The sequence below is a fragment of the Nelumbo nucifera genome, chromosome 2 (genome assembly GCF_055504915.1).
Source record: "Nelumbo nucifera cultivar China Antique chromosome 2, China Antique-T2T, whole genome shotgun sequence".
Taxonomy (NCBI): Eukaryota; Viridiplantae; Streptophyta; class Magnoliopsida; order Proteales; family Nelumbonaceae; genus Nelumbo; species Nelumbo nucifera.
In genome coordinates, this window is record NC_142650.1 from 87,234,671 (window position 1) to 87,255,394 (window position 20,724).

General features: G+C 36.8%; 1 pseudogene; it reads right to left on the minus strand.

Annotated features, from left to right (window-relative positions):
• Positions 1-1,457: 1,457 nt before the first annotated feature.
• On the minus strand, positions 1,458-3,216 carry LOC148802419 (F-box protein At5g46170 pseudogene; annotated as a pseudogene).
• Positions 3,217-20,724: the final 17,508 nt, after the last annotated feature.

The following is a 20,724-nucleotide window of genomic DNA, read 5'->3' on the forward strand; positions in this document are numbered from 1 at the left end:
TTTTTATTTTACATATAATTGTAAAATAAAACATATAAATTATTTAAGGTAGAAAAATCTAGTTATTTTCATTTTTATTGAAAATTTTATTTATGTTGTATTTTTATATAAATAATGACTCTACTTTTTTAAATAATAAATATGTTTTCATTTTTAACATATAATTTGTATGTAAAGCAAAACATATAAACATTTAAGGTAAATAAAATAACTTATTTTTATAACTTTCAATTCTTATTAAATTTTTGGGGAAATTAAATCTTAAATTATTTATTTTAGACTTTATAATTATAATTATATTTCAGTTTAATTATAGTTTTCATTTTTTTATTGAAATTCAAAAACAATTGAAAGGTGGTCAATATATAGTTTTGTCAAACTAGCCACCAACACACTTTCATATCAGTACGCATTGGACCCAAGGTTCAAAGTATGGTAGGGCATATCGGCTAGTATTGGCCCTTTTTTTAGCTTAATTTATTTATTTTTTTATTTTGGTCCAGAGGGACCGGTTTAAGTCCAAGCTACCCTCTAAACTAGGCCCTGACCTGATACAATCCCTATAGGGGCATATCGGGAAAGTTCTAATACATGACGATTTTTTGAACCTTGATTGAACCCTATCCATTGATATGGTGCAATGTAACTAGTCTTTTTTTTTATTTTTTCATCAATAACACTTTCATTACTTCTGCAATGTAACTAGTCTAATCGCTTTCAACATGAATCTCCACTGAGTGGCCAATTTCCTACAGCCTATTCAATAATTATTTATTGTTATCATTTTAAATGGATTTTAAAAGAAAACTCTAGAATAATAAAAATCAATTTAAAGTTAAAATTTTTATTAATTTTCACTAATCTTTTAATAAATTTTATTATTTAAATGAATGAATTTACTTTGAGAGAAAGAAGAAGAGAAACTGAACCATAATACATGATATTAACATGTGGGCGTTGTGTTTGTCATTAATTAGCTTTCGAAAGTAGTGATATCAAATTCTATCAAAAGATACTTAGATAAGACTTGTTGGATATTCACATTCCGTCATTGTTAACTTGTTATTGTTTTGAGTAGGTGGTCTACGACTTGCAGCCAGTCTTAAACTCTCAATCAGGGGTGGAGCCACAAGTATAAGTGTGGGTTCCTTCTGCTGTGCCCCTCCAATCTATTAGACTTGCACCATAATGGTACTACGATGTCATAATTAAATAATAAAAATTTAAAAAATAGATAGAAATATAAAAAATAAAAATACATAAAATTTATAGACAAATTTGACATATCTAAGATATTATAAACTTATCATATCAAACAAAAATAAGTGTGATAAACAAGTATTATTTTTAAAATTAACTATATAAATAGAATAAAAATTTAATTTTTCCTAAAAATAAGATTGTTTTTGTTTTTTCAAGTCAAATAGGCCAGCACATGATGTCATAATTATCTAATAAAATCTTACAAATAAACATATATAAAAATATAGAAAACACAATAATTTATCTATAAAATTTGTGTACATCTCTAATATTATATTTTTATCATATAAAAAATAAGAGTAAATTACAAAGACCCCCATACTTTTTCTATTTTTTTTTTTGCCTTTTTTTTCTCTTAAAACTTATTTGACCTATTGTTTCCCCTTTCTTCTATTCTTTTCCCCTGCAACACTTGGAGCCTGAGCCAGCATCACGTTCCGACCTAAAGACCCCATCGCCCCACTAATCCTTCCTTTGTCATCCACGAGTCCTGCAATAATGGTAGCCACCGACGTTCTAATTGGAAATCTAGAATTTCTAGACATCTAGCCAACTACCAGTTAGGTTTCTAGTTGGAAATCTAGGTGGATGACCATTTAAAGTTTCGAAGAGCTACAACCCAATAACTCATCTCATTGTTTTGGCTACAACCCAACGCCGCCCCCTTCAACACCATCCCGTTGGGCAGCTCCAAGTATGGAGCATACCAGAGTCTCATGTTCAGCGCAGGCACCAGCATCTTGAAGCTGTCGAAGCAGACAGGGGCTTTCATACAAAGAACACCCAGCCCGTTGGCGTCAGTCAGGACAAGGCTTTCCAAGGTGTGATGCTCAGCGATAATTGGCTAGAGCAGGTAGTGTCTCGCTGATGCAGCTATCAGAGAACTGATTGTCCAGACGACTCTCAATTTTAGGCCCCTGTTGGTGTAGAACGACTCAGGGATGTTCCCATTGTCATCTCCGTTTCCAACACACAAGCCATCGCTACCAACGTCATTTTCCTGCACGGATGAAGATTTGGTGGTTCCTGGAGAAAGGACAGATGAAGCACCGAGTATGACGCAGGTGTCAAAGGGTGGATCTGAAATCTGCCCTCCATTTAAGCAAAACGCCATCCTCGATTCCTAATTCTCCTCCAGGAAGCTCGATTCGGAGGCGATGGATCTCATTGATGTTCCTCAACACCTGGGTCAGGGAGTGGTGGGTATCGCCACCTGCTTCCATTTCCTTGTCATCACCAACACCTCCGCCTCCCCCACCACCACCACTGCTACCACCGTTTAGAGACGAGGTAGACGAGGATTTCTTAGGGCCGAGAAATTGACCAAGGGCCTGGAGAGGCTTAACGATGCCACCGAAAACAAAACGGACGAGGTTCGAGAAGACGCCTCGCGTCTTATAAAAAACGGCAGCCCCCGAAGAAGCATTTTCGTCAGAGATGACGCAGTCGACCCTCACAACAACGTTATCCACCTGAGGAACCAGACCATGGAACCGACGGGACACGACGCAGCAGCAGCCCAACGCCTTCACATCTCCGATCTTGTTGAACACAACCAGAAGCAAAGAGTCCGGTGCTACCCTTCTAGTACTAGCCTGAGATCGACTCTGACCGACGACGAATGGTGGCGGAACCACCGCGGCCGTAGTCGATGCTGCTACCTCGATCACTTATTTGTTGTCTCCTTCAGATTTCTTCTTGTTATCATTGGCGCAACTGTTGTTTAGTTCTTCGTTAACCAACAAAGTTTCTCGCATTTTCCATTTTCACCACTCAACACCTGCAATGTTTCCTCGCAAGGGTACTAAGGGTTAAAAAATATTGTAATGGTTTTTTTGGACGGAAGGCTAATCGAAGGGGGTCTTTGTCTCACGGTCATAGCAAGGGGGTCTTTGTAATTTATCCAAAAAATAAATATAATAAATAAGAAATATTCTTTTAACAGTGAAAATGAAATATAAATTCTACATCCACCAGCTCACCATGCTTTGATTAATTATATTTTTTTAAATGATTTTAATAAAAATATTGAAATTATTAATTTTATCTGAAATTGCCACATGCGTATTTAGTAAATATTGAAGGATAAAGGACTTATACATACCTTGAGTTTTCATTAATTGACTTAAACATACTTGAGTTTTTCAAAAAAACTTAGATATACCTTGTGGGTTGATCCCACTGGACTTAAACATACTCTCATTTTTCTCTATTTTTCATGAAGCTCTTTTAATATTTTAAAATTATATTTTTTGCCCTTTGAAAATAAAAGACAATTTAAAACAATATACTTTGTTTCTACAAGTACAACAGTCTTTACAATATATAACACAAAGGAACAAAGGTAGACCTCTTAAATCTCTTACCTGCACGTGTAGGAAGTTGGTTCAAGTTGTAGAGACTAGAACTTTCTATTAAGCTTGCGCAGATCAAACTTTAAGTGGGGGCCGGTGGTTGATCCATGGTGTAGTAGGGGACGGGTGGTTGAGGATAACAATACAAATGCAGTTTGGTGATGGTGGAAAATTGGAGACCGGATATGCTCCTCACAGAGTGCATCTCACACGGACCTCATGAGTTCATCTCACCATGTATTGGGAATATCCCATCCTTTGTATTGTTATTCATGGGGAGATGTTTCCTACACGGTAGGATGGGGCTGTGAGGTGCAAATTGTAGGTTGAAGGAACAAACAAGAGAGAGAGAGAGAGAGAGAGGTGATGAATTGTTTTCATTGCCACCTCTGTGAAGGGGTAGGAAAAGGAGAGAATAGAAAGGGAAAGAAAGAAAGGAAAATGTGGAGGATGGGAGAAAGAGAATGGGGAAAGATGAGGTAGTTGAGCTTGGTATTCAAATGGTGATGTTTTGGACATGATGAACAATATTTGGGTTTCTCTGGTTAATTTTTGAAAACTTAAAGAATGATGAAGGGTAAATTAGGTCTTTTATGACCATAAGGTATATTTAAGTCTATTCGAAAAGTTCAAGGTATGTTGTTTAAGTCAATTTATGAAAACTCAGCTTAAGTCTTTTACCCAGTATTAAATGGATCAAATAGAGTTTATTTGCATCCGATCCGCTTTTTATATACTAGTAAAAGTGTACGCGTGTTGCACGTGGCAATATCAAATGATGATGATGATAATAGTCAGCAACCAAATGACCTTACTAGTTGAACCACTAACCTATTTAACCAGGAAAATGGACTATGATTAAGATATTAATTCATTTTTTTCTTTGTATTTTAGTCATTTCTATCTTTACTAACAATAATTTTTATTTTTCAAACATATTTTTGTTTAATATGAAGAATATATAATATTAATGCATGTTCAAATTTTTCTATAAAATTTATAAAAAATCTATTTTTTTATTTTTTATTATTTAGTTTATGAGATAATAAAAATTACTTATTTACCAAGAGGAAATGCAATTCCAATATATTTGAACATTGGTTTTTAATATTGTGGTCAAATCAATTATATATATATATATATTATTTATATATAATATATATGTTATTTATTATTTATTTATAAAAATGTTATTTATATTGCTTTCTTGTAAACTTCTTATATGATGAAAATAGTTGAAAAATACTTATATATTTTTTTTGTTTTTCTTTGTTTTAATTATTATATTTTCTTTTCCTTTTAATAATTTATTATTTTTTAATTAAATCGGGTCGTACCAGATTCGGATATCCAACATATTAATCAGATTTAGATTTGAATCAATATTTACGAGATCCAATCAGATCTTTGGATAGAATCGAATTCAAATATACCCTGATTCAAATCCGATTTGATCTATTTGCATCCCTACCAAACCACTTGCCTACAATGACCTAGCTAATTAAATCATTGAACCATTTGACATGGTTAGTGAGGTCATGTGTTTGACATTAACTCTCTTTATTTTTTATCCTAATTTTTATCCCATTTCTATCATCAATGAAAATAATTCTCATTAATCACACTTTTTTTATATTATGAATATATAATATTATAGAATGTGCCCAAAATTATTTACAAATTTTTACATTTTCTAGAACTTTATGTATTTTATTATTTAATAATAACATCATGTGTTGATCCATTTGACATGGATAGTTGAACCACTGACCCCACCACTATGATGGAAAAACTATTTTTTCTTTTTCGGTTGATTTTTAAATCATGTATAACATTTCCATCATCAATAAAAGTAATTCTTATTTCCACATTTATTTTTGCACGTGGCAGTACCAAATGATGATGATGATAATAATCAATAACCAAAGGACCTTATTGGTTGAACCATTAACCTATTTAACTAGGAAAATGGACTATGATTAAGACATTAATTCATTTTTTCTTTGTATTTTAGCCATTTCTATCTTTATTAACAATAATTCTCATTTTTTCAAACATATTTTTTGTTTAATGTGAAGAATATATAATATTAATGTATGTTCAAATTCTTTGTATTATAGCCATTCAATGCATGGGTTCAAAATAAGTTAGGTTTTGGTTGAAAATTTTGGGTTTTTGGCATTAATTTGTATTTAGCCTAAGGTCCACATTTAGAATTGGGCACAAATTCGGTTTTGGTTGGCAAATATAGGTTTTTGGCATTAATTTGGGTTTAGGCTAAGGTCTATATTTAGAGTTGGTCATGGATATATTATCCCTTAACCTCACCCAATCCATTTAATTTAGACTCCATTTCTTTTTCTTTTGGCCATTTACCGAACACATTTACTCGTGTTATTTCTTTTCCCAAGTGAGATAATAAGCATTTTACCCTTAAATAGATAGAATTATAAGGGACAATATTATTCCATCATGTGTTGGAAACTTTCTCCCCAAGTGGGAAAGTTATCCATTATCACTTACCCAAGTAAGTAATACCGAAGGAAAGTGATTTTTTTTATGGGTCCTGTATTAACTTGTAAAAAAGAATATGGGAAAATCAGTTAATAGGAACCACAATTCCATTAACCAACTTCCCCCCCTCTTCAAAATCCAAAAAATGAATATGGCCTTATTGAGAGCAAGAAGTGGTTGACAATTGAGAGATCTAGAGAATGGGTATGTGTGTGTTTTAAGAATGATCTTATTGAAGAGAGTAATTATCGAATTTATTAGAGATAATTAAGACTCAAGAGGGTTTTTATTTTTAACTTTTTATATTTTAATTATTTAATTTAAAAATAGATAGTCACATGCATAAGATGAGAGGAAGAGGTTCATATGAGCTACTCTTCAAAAAAATTGTATTTTTAAGGGAAAAATGAAACAATAGGGATTTAACAAAGTTTTTATATATTTCTAGTTCTTTACATATAAAATAGTAGAAAAAATATTTTCTATTCATTTTTTAGTTATTGAGCTTAAAATTTAGATTTTTGGCATAAATTTGGGTTTAGGCTAAAGTCCATATTTAGAGTTGGGCAAAAGTTAGGTTTTGGTTGGAAAATTTTAGTTTTTGGCATCAATTTGGATATAGGCTAAAGTCCATATTTAGGGTTAGGCATAAGCTAGGTTTTAGTTGGAAAATTTAGGTTTTGCATCAACTTGGGTTTAGGTTAAGGTCCATATTTAGAGTTGAGTAGAAATTAGCTTGATTAGAAAATTTAGGTTTTTGTCATCAATTTGGGTTTAGGCTAAGGTTCATGTTTAGAGGTGGTCATAGATTGGCCCTTAACCACATGTTTGAGAAATAACAAATAACTACATGTTTGAGAAATGAGTGAAGGAGGTTCATGTAAGTTGTTGTGGGTTTGAAAAGTGTATTTTTAAGGAAAAAATGAAGTAAGATTGTTTCACCAAATTTTATATATATTTATAGTTATTTACATATAAAATAGTAGAAATTATAAAATTTTTATTAAGTTTCAAATTTAGGTTTCGTACATCATTTTGGGTTTAGGATAAAGTCCATATTTAGAGTTAGACAGGAGTTAGGTTTTGGTTGACAAGTTTCAATTATTAGCATTAATTTGGGTTTAGGTTAAGGTCCATATTTAGAGTTGTGCATAAGTTAGGTTTTGGTTGGAAAATTTAGGTTTTTAGCATCAATTTTGGAGTAGGCTAAGGTCCATATTTAGAGTTGGGCACAAGTTAGGTTTTGGTGAGCAAGTTTATGCCTTTGGCATCAATTTGGGTTGAAGCTAAGGTCCATATTTAGAGTTGGTCATGAATTGGCCCTTAACCTGACCTAATCCATTTAATTCATTGGGAGCTGAAAGGGTAGAGAATTGAGAGAGAGAGAGAGAGAGAGAGAGAGAGAGTTTTAAGAATTATTTATTGAAGAGAGTAGTTCTGATTTTTTATGTTTTTTATCATTTAATTTAAAAATAAATAACTGCATGTGTAAGAAATGAGAAGAGAATGGGGTGGTTCATGTGAGCTATTGTTCAAAAATGCATTTTTTAAAGGAAAATGAAGTAATAGTGATTCACCATTGTTTTATTTATTTATAGTTCTTTACATATAAAATAGTAGAAAATAATTTTATTTTATTTTTTAGTTATTGAGCTTCAATTTTAGTTTTTTGGCTTCAATTTGGGTTTACACTATGGTCCATATTTAGAATTGGATAGAAGTAAGGTTTTGGTTAGCAAATTTTAGTTTTTGGCATCAATTTGTATTTAGGATTAATTTGGAAGGAGTACAAATGCAAATATGTACAGTACAAATCCATACAAAAATAATACTAAATATAAGGTTTTGCGCTCTACATAGTATTTGTATATCTGACATCTTGATTGTATTCGGATTCAAATCAATATTTATGAGATTTGATCGAATCTTTGGACTAGATCATATTTGAATATACCTTAATTAAAATCTGATCTGATCTACTTGCATCCCTACTAAACCACTTGCCTACGATGACCTAACTAATTAAATTATTGAACCATTTGACATAGTTAGTCGTGTCATGTGTTAGACATTAATGCTCTTTATTTTTTATCCTAATTTTTATCCCATTTTTATCCTTAATGAAAATAATTTTCATTAATCACACTTTTTTTATATGATGAAAGTATAATATTATATAATGTACCCAAAATTATCGACAAATTTCTACATTTTTTAGAATTTTATGTATTTTATTATTTAATAATAGCATCCATTTGACATGGATGGTTTAACCACTAACTCATCACTTGGATGGAAAAGCCATTTTACCTTTTCGGTTGATTTTAAATCATTTATTCTATTTTCATCATTGATAAAAGTAATTCTTATTTTCACATTTTTTTTTTGTTTAATATGGTGAATATATAACAATAGCATTGTATCAAAGTTCTTTATATAATGCTTATATTTTTCTTTGAGTTTATGTATGTATGTATGTACGTATGTATGTAATATTCGTTACTTAGTTATGACATCATATATTGGCCCATTTGACCCGGAATGTTAGATCATTGACCTACCTGCTATCTATATATGGAAATGGTTTCATTTTCAAACTGATTTTAAATTTTGCATTTCATTTATATCATTGATAAAAAATTATTATTTATCATACTTATTTTTGTTTATATTATTAATATATAATATTATACATGTGCTCAAAATTTTTAATTATACATCATGGGTTAACCTATTTAACCTGAAAGGTGAACCACTAACGCACCCCCTAGATAGGAAGATGGTTTAATTTCCCATCGGTTTTAAGTTGTATATTTGATGTCCATCATTAATAAAACTATGACAAATATATAATAATAGAAATGTGTCCAATTTTTTTTCTATATTTTTTGTATTTCTTATATTTCTTGTTAGTGGTCAAGTATGTAGGGGTATTTTTGTCTTTATACTAATGTTGAGGTTGCTGATGTGTAATATTATGTTAGAACTAGTGTCCCTCACTTAAGTAGGGACACATGTGCCTTTTCCATTATGTTAGTAATATAAAACATATCTGGCCGAATGGGAGAAGTAATTTTTCTCTCATTCGAACTAGACTTTTCTTCTCCTTTCTCTCTCTCTTTCTTTATTCTTTCTTCTCCTCTCTTCTTGGTTGTTTTCAGACTAACATAACTCAAGAGAAGGCTGAATTATAATATGGTATTAGAGCTCAACTAAGCAACTCGGATTTGCCCAGATTTCTGTTTTTTGTTCACCCAGTCTAGGGTTTTCTCTTGGTTTCTTTGTCATCGGTTGGAGATAAGGGAAAGGTCTGAAAAGGAGTGGTCACCCTCTTCCCTTGGAGGTTTATACACCTCTAGTTGTGATGTTCATGGTTGGTCGTTGTGGTTTCTAAGAAGCCCTCCCGTAATCGATGAAGAGAAGAGGGTTGATTCATGTGGTGCAGTGGGTGTCTTGTGTGGTCTGATTTTTGTGTAGTCAGATTTTCGGGTGATGAGTGTGATTCGGAGGGGGAGTGGTCCGCATATAGTGTGGTGAGATTTCAGGTAGTCGTAGGGTAGGGTTTGTGGTGTAAAGAGTGCAATCTTTAGCAATAACAAGTGTTGAAACCAATGTGATCCGTATGCAGTGTGGTCTAGTGTGCAATGTGCCGAACAACTTGCTGCTCCTACCCAGTTCGAGCTCCACTTGTGGATCTGATCAAGAAAGATTCTTGATATTGTTTCTTTGTAGAAGAAACAATCTGAAGTTGTGTACCCCAGCCCTTGTTCGATTCTTGCTGAAGAACCATCCTGTTGATCCTGCCTCACTACACATTGTCATCTTCAATGGAGGCGGGTTTTGGTCTTCTCTTTGGGCCTGAACACCTGCATTAGGAGTTATTATTACTTTGTCTCAGGTATATCCCTCACTCTCTTTTGGTTTCAGATCTAGTCCGGTTTTGGATTCAAGAACGAACCTTGAAAATGCAGTTTTCTAAATTAGGGAATACAATTCCCGAATGGGAGAGAGAAAATTTTGAAATTTCGCCCAACCTTCCTACAGGGTTCGGCCATCCATTTGATGGATCTCCCATCCCTTAATAATGGAGTTAAGTAAGATAAAGCCCATCAGGTAATCAGCCCTATAATGGTCTCTTACACTTAACCTCTTGGCCCATAATGATCACAACATTGTTGGACAGGAAAGAACCTCTCCCGTTGCTGTAAGGTACAGTGTCACACTCTCTGCTCAGATGGATCTCGGGAATTAAAAACTTTTGCAATCATTTTTCATAAAACATAATGTATATATACATATATCATAAATATACTTTGCAAAATTAGAGTTTCAAATTCACTATCGACAGTTTCGGTTTCCATCGGAGAGAGTGTAAACCCTATCATTCACTTTGTCCGACAAAGGGGCAAATCTTATTAGTATGATCACCCACTCAGGTGAATTCTCAGACTGCCCCAACATACCCAAGTTTTGACCCTTGATGGATCTCACTAATTGGCATATCAAAGATAACCCAATCCAACACCTAGTGTAGAACCATAATCAAGTCTGGGGTTATGTGTAACTTTTTAGTTTTGCCCATTAATCTCCAAGGTCTAAGGCATAACTGGAAAATGGTCAAATTTCAGTGTTTCATCCAAATACACATTGCATGTGCTTTGGATCTAACTTTAGCAACTGAGGCCAGCTACCCTGACTTATTTGGTAGCACATCAATGTCAGCTTTGTTAGGATAAACTCTCTAAGTCTATCCAATGGTTGGGAACTTTCTAAACTAACACAAGTCTTATAAGTGTCCAGTTTAAGGGGTAAATACACAGAAACATAGAAATATTAACATGAAACAATAATGTACTTTTATTCATTTACAATAAATGTATTTGTACATTAATTTGATTGGAGCTAAGGACATACACTGTCTACATTTATAGATTATTTAATAATTCTATTAATTTTCAGTAATTTTCAAATATTTAATTACTTAACTAAATGAATTTTATATACCAAAAATATTCAATAAATTTCAGATTGTTTTAAATAAATCTTAATATTTTCAGTAATTACTAAAAATTAAAGATAATTGATATCTGAAAACTAATGAAAAAAATTAAATATTCATGAAAATTATTTTTGACTATTTTTTGAAATTTTAAAAGTTTAATGGGATTTTAAAAATTTATTGGAATTTTAAAAGTTTAAAAGTTCCTATCATGGTTTAAAGTATTGATACACCACGTTGTATTCTGTTTTAGTTTTCTTGTTTTCAAATTTTAGTTTTGAATGCAATTATATAATTATATATTATTTTATATTAAAAGGCTTTTGTAAAAATACCTATAAACAGGTGTATTGGGGTTCAAAGATACGATCCAATTTGCCTCATATCGGGCGTATCCTATCTATATTTTGAACCTTATTGGTTCGGATCATGACACCCTAAGATTAAATTAGAATCATTGAAGAACCAATTCCACTTTCTTGAGTTATAACTTCTCCCATTCAAACCCTTTCTTATAGTGGACCTTAGGATTAGAGATTGAAAACTGGTTCCTTCATGATAAGTTAGACTTGCCCCTTAGTTTAGGAGAAGGTCTGTCTACAAGTTAATTTTAGAGAGCTCACGCTCAGGGGCTCTTCTCTTTTGTTCTTTTCTTTTGTTTGAACTTTCATCAAGACACAAGTAGACAACCAACTGATGAGGATTATTTTATTGACAGAACACGTAGAAAGAAACACCCATTAATTTAAAAAAAAAAAAAAACATAAAAGAAAGGAGAAAGATTGACTAAAGAATCAAAAGAACTCTTTGACTTAATTGGGTTTCGGCTGAGGAACAAAAAAACCTTTGGCAACATTTGAAAAGTGCTGCCTATTGCCAAACACTGTTGCCAAAAGTTTTACTTACAATACCGACTATCACTAGTTGAAACGTGGTTAAAATTTTTTGGTGTATTTCGCATCAATTGATTATGATTGTTGCCAAAATTTAGTTTTAACAATAATTAATGATAATTGTTAGTCATATGAATTTTTAGCAACAATTGGTTAATTATCTCCTCTTGATAGTACTGTAGATAACACCCATGTTTACTATTGTCAATTGTAAAGTCCCAAGCAGTTGAATAATTGTTCCTGATAACTATTGTAGGCAACGATGCTTGTAAATTGTTGTTAAATTAGCAACAACCAATCAATTTCCGCTCAATGGTCTATACACAACAATCATGTTACAATTGATAACAATTAAATAATTGTCTCTTACAAATATTTTAGGCAACAATATTTATGAAGTGTTGAATTAGCAACAATCAAGCAATTATTACCTTAAAGTTCCATTAAACAATAATCATGATATCATTGTTAATAATACATTGGCAACAATTAAATATTGTTTCTCATAAATATTTTATACAATGTTGACAAGCTATTATTAAATGAGCAACAATCAAGTAATTGTTTCCAAAAGCGTATGAAAAATAACTTATTACATTTGGCAACAATTGTTGACTATTGTCAATAATTAATTTGAGTGTTGCTATTAATGTACCCAAGAGTTGTAAAATAATGTAAATTCTATTGTTAAAAGACTAATTGATTATAACTAAAAATGAATTAATCGTTGCTATTGATTTCTTAATTATAACTAAAAGTGATTTAATTGTTATATCCAATCTATTGAATGTACATTTGGTTCGTATTGGGTCCAACCAAAATCCAATCCATTGATACCCCTAATTATCAATAGTCAATTGATTATTTCTAGTGATGAAGCTATATGTAACATATAGGTGGCTTCTTGAAAGAGCAAGTAACAAAATAATGAAGAGGGCTATAGGAGAGGTTATTAGTTGACGTGTCCATCTTTGTTTTCATTCTTCTTTTCACGTATGACTTTGAAAATCTCTGTTTGAATATGTTCCCTCTTCTCAAGGTTTGAATTTTTCTTCATGTTGTAACATAAACAAAAATAGTTTAGTTTAGAACAGGTAGAAATAATTGCAATATATTTCTGAAATCAATTATGAGGAAATTTCCAGTTCTTCTCAAACTTGAGCAAATGACATTGATCCGCAAAAATGAACCATAACATTTTTCTTGCATGGTTGTATTTTCCTCTTCCACTCCGTGCCTACATCATACATTAATTTAAATAAGTTATTGAATATTAAAACCAACATTATAGGGTAAAAAAATTAAAAGTATGTCTCACTTTATATACCTGAAATAAGTCACTTGAAAAATGTTTAAGTAGCTATTTTTCCATCGTTCTAAATAAAAATAAAGAGAGAAATTTTTTAATTAGTTCCTCATCATTCTCAAATTTATCATAATACCGTCGATTTTCCATTGTATCTTGTATTGGACTTTTAAAGATACAATATGATACACTTCATATTGGGTGTATCATATTCAAATTTGAAACCTTGGTCTGGCCAATTTCAGCAATAAAATATTAATTTTCCCAATTTCTCTTTCTCTTGTCCAATATGCTTACTTATAAGAGAGTGATTAATCCATTTAGTGCTACTTACTCGTAGAAGAAGATGGAATTTGTTCCCTTTCGAAATTGCTACACTTGACCAAGAACTTGCATGTATAAGTAAGGAGTGGTTGGGCTGGTGGGTGGTCTCTTTGAAAGACAGAGGAAGACCAGGGATAGAGAATTAACCGAAGGTTTTAGGGCAAAGGAGGGATAAGGAGGCAACTGAGCAGGGAGTCTCGATGATAGGGTTTACTAAGGGTTGAATGAATTTCCCTTATCATGAGGGGGGATCTCTATTTAAAGGAGAGGATCCCAAGGTCCCGAAAGGAAGGACCCAAAAGCATTCATTCTTTACTGGAAAAGAGAATATTTGATTTGTTGTCAGCTATAAAAGAGCACTGCTAGGGTTTCACCATGTGTCCTTATGGGATCTCTCGGAGATTAACTTTCCTTTCTCCCAGAAATCCTCATAACCCATGCATGCTACTGCTTTTCGCGTCTCACTTAACTGAGGTAGCACTAGTGATGTCATTACCTAACGAATGGTCCTTTAGGGTACTTACGTGGCTCCTGGTCACGCGAATAATTACAAGCCTCACGTGCAACAAATATTCGGTCCCGGTTTTGGTGAGCCGCGGCCCCATAATGGTCCTGAGTTTGTCATGGGATCGGGTATGCGTGGACCCCTTTGCCAATTTAATTTATATTTGCTTTGCACCTGTGCTAGGAATGGGTTCATCGCAGACCCTGATGTGTCGTAGGTTCATCGCAAGGAAGGAGTGGCCATGGGTTAATTGCAAGTGTTTGTGTGGTACAAATTCAGTATGTATTGTGGTCTAAGGGATTGAGTAAGCACTATGTACCTACATTAGCCCCCTGCTTATTGGTAAGTGGGAGCTTATCGATAAACACTTTGCTTTCTCATTTGTCTTTAAGTTTTGTGGCCGATTCGTTTGTATGCGTTGGGTCTAGAGATTTACCCTATTTTGGGATTTTGTGTGGATGGTATAAACTTAATTTTAGGTTTTGTCAATCATCTCTGCGAATCGATGAGCTAGGAGTCAGTTACTTGGATGGTCGTGCATTTGGTGCATTCGTAATCTTGGATTTACATTGGGTATCTGATCTTCAATGGGGTTTCCTGCATTCCATGGCTTAGCTCCCCTGTCTTTTGGTGGTTTCCTTTCTGTCGATGGTTAATGCCATGCTTTGTTTGTGTGTTTTAGCCCCCTTGACCATTGATAGGAAGGTAATTAGCAAAAGGCATTGGGAATTTTATAGTAGTCTATCCCTTTTCTACCAATGGGCAAGTTTGTGTTGAATTTGTGAATTTCAGCCTCCCTGACCATTGGCAAAAAGGTGTCAGTCGGAGATACTTGGGCATTTTTGTTATATATCCGCATGGGTGCCAAGCCCCCCTGACCACTAGCGATGGAAGGGGAATTGGCAAAAGATGATGTCATTGATGATTTAGTAGGGGTGAAGCCCCCCTGTTTGGTGGTGCGAGAGCCCATGCTCGATGCGTGGTGTTGGTTGATGGTAAGTGATTCGACAGCGTATCAAATTCTACTATTGATGGGGATCAGGGAAGCCAGGGGGTGATGGCCGCATGGCGATTATGATTAGCAATTTCTCGATTGTCCTTCTGTTATAAATGTGGATTGTTTACTCGTATGGCGTAGTATCGATACCCGATATTTAAAGTGGTGATTGCTGATGTGGCGTTGTATTTAAATTAATGCGTTGTTTTATCCCGCCCTTTTGGAGGGTCTTTCTGTAAATTGATAGGGGTTAGTTTCTCATCAAGCATCGATTCAGATTGCGTACTTGCGCCTGTTCGTCTTCCCTGGTGTCGTTTGTCGTTCTCAGCACGTGGGAACTGCGTTTAAAAGAGTGGTGTACCACCGTTGATCCCTACTTTTCCTGATTATTCTCGATTGCTTACTGTGCTCTCTAGGTTTCCTTATTTGCTTGGCGATTATTCCTCTGTTTCCACTCCATCTTTTGTCCATTTCTCCTCGTAAACAAAAGGTTGAGAAGGTGGGTCAGGTAGAGAGGAGGATTGAATGTCCCTTCCCTGACTTTGTTAGAGAGGTGGATACGGCATAAATGGTATCTGAGAGGGAGGTGGCTACGATGGAAGATGGTGGGAGGGGGTTTTGGCCCCCAATGCCTGTATCCCGCGGTAAGGGAGGGACGTTCGGTGATGTGTTTGTGTGACTACCGCAATCAATTTGTATCATACAAGTGCCAAGTGTCTGGGACCGATGGTTTGAAATCTCCTAGCAACTATACAGCTTGGGCGTAGCATATCTTTGAGAACCCTACGTACTTTCGTATGTTGCAAGATTCAGGGATCCTTAGGTTCGTGGACTGCTACACGAATCTTTTTGGTAGGGAGTGTTAAGTACGTTAAACACCTTCTAGAACATTGGTGCTGCCGCACCCACACCTTTGTGGGTGCGTTTGGAGAGTTCACGACTACCGTCGAGGACATAGCCGCATTGCTAGCATTACCTATCGAGGGCTCCCTGTCTATGCGCCCCATTTTTATGGATGTTCCTATGTTAACGCTTCGACCTCAGCGTCACACCCCGTCATTTGTCTCTAATTCACATGGAGGTTGCCACAATGGAGGGGAACGGCGTTGAAGAGAAGGTTTTCGAGGTCTGTAGGGGGAAGCATTGGCTCCAAGCTAACAGGGAGAAGCACTTCAAAATGAGCGGGATTGACATCAGGCTGGCCTCGCTTGACAGCTTTGTCTGGAGGTCGTACATACAACATGTTCGACACACGATGCCTCTCTACCTGGGTATGGCAATCCTAGAGGGTGGTGACCAGCAATGCGCCGTCGAGGTGAAAAACCCTATTGTGGGCATAGCGTGGCTAATAACTTGGCCCGACGTCATCGCATACTTGGATTGTGCAAAGGAGGCCCAGTTAAGCGCTTACTAGTCGGATCGAGTCCTCCGTTAGTTCAGCTACGATGACATAGGTTCCCAGTTCTTGAGGTCAACTGGGGAGGACATCTTCTAGTCCCAACGTCATCAGTTAGCATTCCCGGGGTGTGCCCGTTTCCCTATCGTAGGTTATGCGTGGGTGCAGGGTTGTACTTCCCTACAGTTTTTCTTATAGTTCGGCTCGACCTGATTTGCCGGCTAATGCACCCCTCCTTCGGTCTACTTGCCACTCAAGGGGAAACTAGGTGAATTTGGCCACGCGAGGCATGGGGTAGGGTTATGGATGGTTTGTGGGATCGGCACGATGTGGTAGGGTATTGTCCCATATTGGTAGGGGCCTAACGGCGACACGACTGAAGTTACGGTTCAACTCGGCGAAGTGAGACAAAGCTTTTGGATAAAGCTCTGTTTCGCTTCGAGGCCAAGGTCGTCAGTAATTATGCATCCTGGGTAGGTCGGATGTGAACATTGGGATATTCTAGAGTGCCCTATCCTAGTTTGACAGCAAATGCACCCCTCCTTCAGTACATCGGCCACTTAGGGGGCAACATGGTGAATTTGGCCACGTGAGGCACCCAAGGGGTAGGGTTATGGATGGGCCACAGGACCGGCACGACGTGGTTGGTTATTGTCCCATAATGGTGGGGGTCAAACGACAACCCGATCAGAGTTATGGTTCGGCTCGACGAAGCAAAACAGAGCTTTTGGGTAAAGGTCTATTTCACTCCGTTAGTTAAGGTTGTCGGCAATTATGGATTCCATTCAGGCCGGATGTGAGCATTGGAACATTCCTGAGTGCCCCGTCCCGATTTGGTGGCCAATGCACCCCTTGTTCGGTCTACTTGCCACTTAGGGGTCAACCTAGTGAACCTGGCCACTTGAGGCGCTCAAGGGGTAAGGTTATGGATGGGCCACGGGACTGGCATGACGTGGTAGGGTATTGTCCCATAATGGCAAGGGTTGAACGGTGTTTCGATCGGGGTTACGGTGTTTGGCTTGATGAAGTGAAACAGAGCTTTACGATAAAGCTCTGTTTCGCTTTGTTGGCCAAGGTCATCAATAATTATGCATCCCAGGAAGGCCGGATGTGAACATTGGGATATTCCAGAGTGCCTTGTAATGGTTTGGCGGCCAACGCACCCCTCCTTCGGTCCATCGGCCACTCATGGGGCACAATGGTGAATTTAGCCACGTGAGGCACCCAAGGGGTAGTGCTGTGGATGGGCTGCGGGACCAGCATGACATGGTAGGGTATTGTCCCATAATTGCAAGCGTCAAATGGCAGCCCAATCAGATTTACGGTTTGGCTCAACGGAGTGAAATGTAGATTTTGGTAAAAGGTCTGTTTTGCTCCATCAGCCAAAGCTGTTGGCAATTATGCATTCCGTTCGGGCCGGATGTGAACATTTGAGCATTCCGGAGTGCCCCATCCCAATTTGCCGGCCAACACACCCCTTTTTCGGTCTACTTGCCACTAAGGGTGCAACTTGGTAAATTTGGCCATGTGAGACGCCCATGGGGTAGGGTTATGGATGGGTCGCAGCTCTGACACAATGTGGTAGGGTATTGTCACATATTGTTAGGGGTCGAACGGTGGCCTGGTCGGATTTATGGTTCGACGCTACGGAATGAAATGGAGCTTTGGGATAAAGCTTTGTTTTGCTCTGTCGGCCAAGTCCGTCAATAATTATGCAACCTTGGAAGGCCGGATTTGAAAATTGGGATATTCCGGAGTGTCCTTTCTCGATTTGGCGGTCAATGCACTCCTCCTCTGACCCATCGGCCACTTAGGGGGCAACGCGGTGAATTTGGCCACGTGAGGCACCTAAGGGTTAGGGTTATGGATGGGCCACGAGATTGACACGATGTGGTAGGGTATTGTCCCATAATGGCAGGGGTCGAATGATGGCTCAATTAGAGTTAAGGTTCTGCTCGACGGAGCAAAATGGAGCCTTTGGATAAAGTTTCATTTCGCTCAGTTGACCATGGCTATCGACAATTATGTTAGACAGTGTATGCCCTTAGCTCCAATCAGAATGATGTACATTATGACATTTAATGTAAATGAATAAAGTACATATTTGATTCATGTTATTATGGTGTGTTTCTACGTAATACCCTTAAACTGGACACATATGAGACTCGTGTTAGTTTAGAATCTTCACAGGCGTTGGATAGATCTGAGGAGATTTATCTTGCCAAGGCTAACACTGATGTGTCGCCAAGTTGGTTGGGGTGGTTTGTCTCAGCTGCCAGGGTGAGACCTGAGGTACATGCAGTGTGGGTTTTCTTGAAACCCTGAACTTGACCAAAATTCCAATATTGCCCTGGACCTTGGAGATAGATGGGCAAAACTGGAATGTTACACCTGACCCTTAGACTCGATTATGATACTGCACTAGGTGTCGGATTGGGCTGTCTTTGATATGCTAATCAGTGAGATCCTTAGAGGGGGTCAAAACCTGGGTATGTTGGGACAATCCGAGAATTCATCTGAGTGGGTGATCATAGTGATAGGATCAACCCCTTTGTCGGACAAAGTGAATGATCGGGGATGCACTCTCTCTGATAGAAACCTAAACTGCTAGCAGTTGATTTTAGTCGTTGAAATTTGCTTTTGCAAAATATATTTATATGAAGATATACATACATATATATATATATATATATATATATATATATATATATATATATATATTATGGTTTCAAAATGTTTGCAAAAGGTTTTAATTCCCGGGATCCATCTGAATAGAGAGTGCAACACTGTTCCTTGCAGCTGGGGGAGAGGTCCTCTCTTGTCGGGCAGTGTTTAATCATTATGGGCTGAGAGGTTAAGTGTAAGACGATTGAGGGTAATACCTGATGGGCTAATCTTGCATCTGCCCACAGTCCTTGGGTTTTTATAAGGTGGTTTGACCCAAGGACCATTTAGTGTAAATGTTGGGCCCATTAAGAGCCCATGGTGATGAACTCAGAGGTTCACTGTCTCCTACAGTTAATTCAGCCAGGCCTTGTAACAGAGGTTGGGTTGAACCCATGTGGCTGATGTGTAGATCAATGTTTGGGTCCCATGCCATACAAGGATAGCCAACTGGGTAGTAGATTAAGAGGTTAAGTGAGCACATAGACTTAATGGGCCTAAAGCCCAATTCGAACTGGCTTAATAAGATTAATTAAATGATGGGCGGTTCTGGGATTTGGATTAGCTGATAGGATAAGGGATTATCCCTATGCACTCAAAGAGTCCAGATCCAAATAAAGATTTGGACCAGGAAACTCCTAATTTGATTGGGAAGGCTGATCTCTATCTGCAAATAAGATAAGGATTATCCTTATCTCTTAAAGAGGAGTCCAGATCAAAATATAAGATTTAGATTAGGAAACTCCTAATAGGATTAGGCGAACCTCTCTTTAAGGCTATAAATAGGAGAGCAGGGTGGACCTCCAATAACAGACTCACAGTCTGCTGAAATAGAGAGAAGACAACACACAGTTTGACTTCTCCTGTCTTCTGGTCTTTTCTTCTTGTTCTTTCCGCCCCTACCCAGTTCGATCTCCACCAGTGGGAGTGATCAAGAACGATTCTTGATATTTCCTTTTGCTAGAAGAGGCAATATGAAGTCGTGCTCACCAGCCCTCCATCATATTCTTGTTGAAGAATTCGGTTCTTGCTGAAGAATCGTCCTGCTGATTCTGCTTCACCTCACACCGTGTCATCTTCGGTGGAAGTAGTCTTTGGTCTTCTCCTTAGGCGTGAATACCTTCATTGGGGGTTTACTATTACTCCGTATCAGGTATATCCCTCTACTTCCTTTTGGTTTCAGATCTGGTCCGGTTTGGTTTCAAGATTGATCCTTGAAAATGCAGTTTTCTAAAATAGGGAATGCGATTCCTACATGGGAGAGATAAATTTTTGAAATTTCGCCCAACCTTCCTGCATGGTTCGGCCATCCATATGATGGATCTCTCATCCCTTCATATTATGCGTTCCGTTTTGGTCGGATGTGAACATTGGAACATTTCGGAGTGCCCTGTCTTGATTTGCCGGCTAACGCTCCCCTCCTTCGGTCTACTTGCCACTCTGGGGGCACCTTCGTGAATTTGGCCACGTTAGGTGCCCATGGGGTAGGGTTATGGATGGGCTGCAGGA